Source organism: Dermacentor albipictus, unplaced genomic scaffold (genome assembly GCF_038994185.2).
Source record: "Dermacentor albipictus isolate Rhodes 1998 colony unplaced genomic scaffold, USDA_Dalb.pri_finalv2 scaffold_15, whole genome shotgun sequence".
NCBI lineage: Eukaryota > Metazoa > Arthropoda > Arachnida > Ixodida > Ixodidae > Dermacentor > Dermacentor albipictus.
The window spans coordinates 2787349-2792302 of NW_027225569.1; the positions used below are offsets into that span (position 1 = coordinate 2787349).

Sequence of the window (4954 nt, forward strand, 5' to 3'; positions counted from 1 at the left end):
CCGGCCTCCCCAGATTCCGCGTTTTCATTCGGTGCCCGCCATGCCAGCAGTCCGACGTAGCGCCGTTGTTCCTTGCGTCTCTATGCGGTTTGACGCTGTTATTGTGCTGTGTGTGCTCGTGGCTGGTGAGGAAACTAGCTTCGGAAGCCTCTGCGTGACCGCCATCCCAGCCATCCGGCGTTGCAACGCTGTTCCTTGCTGCTGCTGCCGACGCCATCCGCGTTTTCCCGGGTTCGCGCCGAACGCGCGCGGTGTCCCTGAGTGCAGTACGGTTTTCCGGTCTCATTAGACAGTTTTAGTACTGCGTACGTAGCGTACGCAACGGCGCTGCGTACGTAAGATCACTGCGTTCTGCAAACTGCGCATGTGCAGAACGCAACACAAACGCTACGAGATGCGTACGCGGCCGCTGCGTACGCACGCATCCGATTCTTGCGTGCGTACGTAGGGAGCCTTGCGTGCTGCTCTCGTGGTTCTCGTTCGTTCGGGAGAGCGCGAGACAAGAGTTTCGAAAAATGGCGGTGTCGAAGGCGACCAGCGGAAGACTGTTCTTTTCCGTGGCGTACGACGTGGCTTTGCTGCGCGAAGTAAACGCGCATAACCCTTTCCAGGATCCTGCAAAGTGGGAATGTATAACCAAAAATATGAATTTTGCTTTTACGAAAGTCTTCAGCGTGCGCTGTTTGCGCGAAAGGCTCGTCCTACTCTTGGCGCAGTTCATCGGAAATGACCGTGCCAGCCCTAGAAAGCAAGTGTTTGGTCTTTAGTTTTCTCTATGTGATTCGTGCATTTCATCCGCATTAAAAGTAGAGTCTCCTAAAGGCCTAAATATAGTTCGACGAAGCGGGAACGCGCCCACACGTTACATCACGTTAGTCAGATCAAGAGCGTCTAGTTTGGCCGACGGTTCGACATACTGGTGGACACGGCCAATGCGCTCCGACGCGCCCGGCGTCTAACGCTCGCCCTCTTACGTACGTAGGCATTTCGCAGTACTAAAAGCCCCAACGCGACACGCGCTCCTACGTTCCGCAAAGCCCTTGCGTGCTGCGTACGCATCGTCATGACGCAGTACTAAAACTGTCTATTCTGTTGTGTACACTGCCCGTGGCTAGTGATGATGCAAAGTGCGGAAGCTTCTTCGCTGTGCAGCGATGAATTACTAATTGAAGAAGTGCGACAGAGGCCGGTACTCTACGACCAGCGCCTGAAAAGTTACCGGGACAAGCAACTGCAAAACGACGCCTGGTTCGAGGTAGCGAGCGCATTGAAATAAAGCGGTAAGTGTTATTAATTTTTGCATGTGCGCGAAAGTTGTAGCAATCAACCGCCTCTCATTGTCAAGTGCAATTTGGGCGCTAGGCGAGCATTGACAATGTTGACGCCGGTGCGCTGTCAGTTTCGTTGCAGTGAATTGTTGGATCCGATGCGTTTACGCCGCCGTAGTATCAATTGCTGCGCCTACAACGATGGATTTATGGCAAGGAGGCATGTAGACATGCTCTCGGCGTTTTGTCGCGTCACAGCGGCGGATTCTGCGGCAACAATTGCAGGCCTTGAAATTGTTGCGCAAGTGTGGGATTGATTGCGTTCGGACCTGCGTCAGACCCAGCACGGAAATGCGAGTTGTAGCTTGCGTCAGCCATCGGTCGGGAGTCGAACCATCAACCAACACTCGCAGAAGTGTCCGTGGCAGTGGGTCACATTATGAGTGTCTGTGCGCACCGACTACGCTATCGCATTGTGGCGCGTAATCAGCGATTAAGTGACCCATTCTCTTTGTCGCTACCATAGCGCCGAACGCAAGCTGGCAGGCCGTAAAAAATATTTCTAGCTCACTTCCACGGTTGTGTGCACAAATGTTCACAAACTGCATATTCGGCTACAAAAATGATAGCGTAATATGACAGGAGTGAGATTTCTTTAGACCAACGTGTATTTCATAGTGTGCAATGTGCCCTTTATAATATGTGAACGCCTTCTATTCCTATGTGCAATGCAGTGGCACAGTTGCAGCATCGCTGGAATTGTCTTCGACAGAAGTTCCTCCGACTGCGAAAGACATACGCCAAGTCTGGCAGTGGCGCAGCGGACGTTGCTAAATCGTGGCTATTGATGCCCCATCTCATGTTCCTGGCAGACGCTATACAACATCGAAGGTAAAGGCCAACTGTTAGCTTCTTTGCTACCTAATAGGCGTGGCGTTTTGTTATAAGCATGGCATAATTTGAGTACCAGCTGCGGTGGCCATATTGATGAAATAGATGCAAACACACTCGTTTACCTGCACTTTTGCGTACACTATCTGGCCCCCAGGAGGACAAAAATCATTACTAGTCCACAGAACGTAATCCTCTGAAGTCTAAATGTGGAATTGGGGCTTCGTAGGCGATCTGTTCATGGCACGTCCGGATTACGTGTGTAGTAGTTGACTTTGACGCTTTCTTAAGTAGGAGCAATGGGCGCGGCACAACTGGCAGCACGTCGGGTGGAAAATGAACTACCAAAACGCGAAAGTGTCATTGGTTGGGACTTTGTCAATTATTCAGGCAGCATTCATGCCCGTGTATCCCGTTCCTGCGCGTTTGTAATATTTTACTCTCTTGTAGTTCGCATGCATAGTTACATTCAAGCGTTAAAAACCATTGCCACAGTTACGTGTACTGCTGATGAAAATTTACATTATTCCAGAGACCTTGGGTAGTGTTTCTGCTCCATTCTGCCGTGACAAAGGGCCACCAAGATCAGAATAATATTTAGAACTAAACCCAGTATGTAAAATGAGGCCTCATTTACCTGTCAGTGTTATCAGGAAGCTGTATAAGGAGCCCTGTGCGCCACAACTTTGCATGTGCCGTTCTCTTTGTAATGTACAATTATGTTTATGCGTGAATATAAGCGTCTCATAGAATCTTTTTTTTTCCTCTGCCATCCACAGCCTGGCGAGACAAGATGCCTCAGCTGCTCTATCTCTAGGTCACTCAGTCGAGTCAGCCAGTGACTCAGCATCGTCGGTGGAGGGTTTGTGCCGCACATTCTACATTGACAGCACACAAGATGCATCAGTTCCTGACGAGGTGCTTCAAGTTTTGTCCACTGCAGACGCTTTGTCGAACCCAAGCAGCGAGGTGGACTCACGGCCTGTCATTATCGCACCAGGGACATCATCAGTGTGTTCAGACAAAAGTTATGCACCACCTAATGTTGTAAAATGTGATATCAAACCGCCGCATCATGGGCGCGCTGTCACTGCGCAGGCGCCACGTTCTTTTTCTATGTTCACTCATTTTCCCTTTCCGCTTTTTTGCTTTATATATACGTGCATTAAATTCTTGTGCGTTGTTCTCGGCTAACCACTGGGTTGTCAACGTCTCCCTTCTTACATGACGGCAGCAACGCTGCCGCTGTTATGTTACACCTAATAACACAACCAAGCCTGCGAAAAGAAAACAAAAAGACCTAGATGATTTGATGATCACGACACTTGCCGCCAATCGCCAGCGACTGAATTTGACGACAGCTGCAACATCAGTAATGAGGATGAACATTTTCTGTTGAGATTGAAAGGTCTTTTAGGTAAAGTAGATGGCCGCAAGGAGCACATCAAGCTGCAGATTTATAGCCTATTAGTTGAGGCAGCATACCCTCCACTTGCGGCAGAGCCGTGAGCACTCAGTCTAGGTCCATACCTCTCATGTATTACAGCTGATATTTGTGGCCATTTTTCTCATGACCTGCTAGGTGTAGGCAGACTTATTGACATCCATATCAGTTCTTTGCTCTATGTGTTGGAAAAGATTTAGTGGAAGCTTGTAATGTTTTTCCTGAGCCACTGCAATTTTCAAGGTGAAATGTGCAATAAATATCCTGTGGAACAATTTTTTCTGCATTAGTTTTCATAATTCTTTTTAATGGACACTCCTGTGGGTGTGTTACCTACTAGGAAAAAAGATTGCTTCTAGCATTGCTGGTGCTTTTGGAAAAGGGCGTAATTTTGCAAAATGCGGTGTGGTTAGATTATTGACATTTACGTGCACAAAAAGAACTTCAATACAAGGTTACGCTCAACAAGTACACGCTGATATGATTCAAATAGCCAGCAAGTAGGTATTCATCTCTACAATCATTTGCCTGCTTTATTAGCTGTTCTATTCTTATTATATCTAAGTTATCGAGCAAGGTCGTCATGGAAACTCCATGGGGTGCACACGCGCTTTGCGAATGAAATAAAGCATTATCGACACAAGGCTTGTGTTTGCTAAACATTTATTGCTGATCATATCTCAGTACTTATGGAATCCAGTCACTGCAAAAGTAAGTCACAGTTAAGGCACATGTAACTTGAATAGGAGGCCAGATAAAAATATGGGTTAAATTTCATTTCATTTAAACCCACTGCCAGCTCACAGAACCCGGACCATGAAAATAGGCAGCAAAGCAGTCTCTCACTTCAGATGCTCTCTTAGAGTAAGCATTAGAGCCTTGCTGATTTATTTGTGGCAGGGACTCTGTATTGTTCCTCCATTCACCTGGGATAACTACACCTGCACTGTTGGTAGTGTCTCCAAACTGCGGTGGACAATAGCCACCTGGCAGCCTCCCCTCCTGCATCAGGTAATTGTGGAGACAACAAGCAGCTGAGACTGCAGCTGCATTCTCTGTCAGCAGACTGCAGCTGCATTCTCTGTCAGCAGACTCATGCGGTTCCGCAGCACCCTCCACCTGGCACACAAAATTCCGAATGCATTTTCAATGCATCGCCGTGCTCGAGAAAGCCTATAGTTGTAGACCCTTTTCGGCGTGTTTGGTCGTTGGACACCAGGATATGGCTTCATTAAGTTCACTTTTAAAGGAAATGCGCCGTCTCCTACCATTACAAATGGAAGAACAGGCCCATCACTAGGCAAGGCTGCAGCGGATGGCAACGTTTCCTGTGCATTGTTGACAATGACTC

At 48.1% G+C, this 4954-nt stretch overlaps 1 long non-coding RNA gene across 1 annotated transcript; it reads left to right on the plus strand.

Moving 5' to 3' along the window:
- Positions 1–1834: 1834 nt before the first annotated feature.
- Positions 1835–3356, plus strand: LOC135913426 (uncharacterized). Its single transcript, XR_010568007.1, has 2 exons — positions 1835–2159; positions 2939–3356. It is a non-coding gene; the product is annotated as an uncharacterized lncRNA (long non-coding RNA).
- Positions 3357–4954: the final 1598 nt, after the last annotated feature.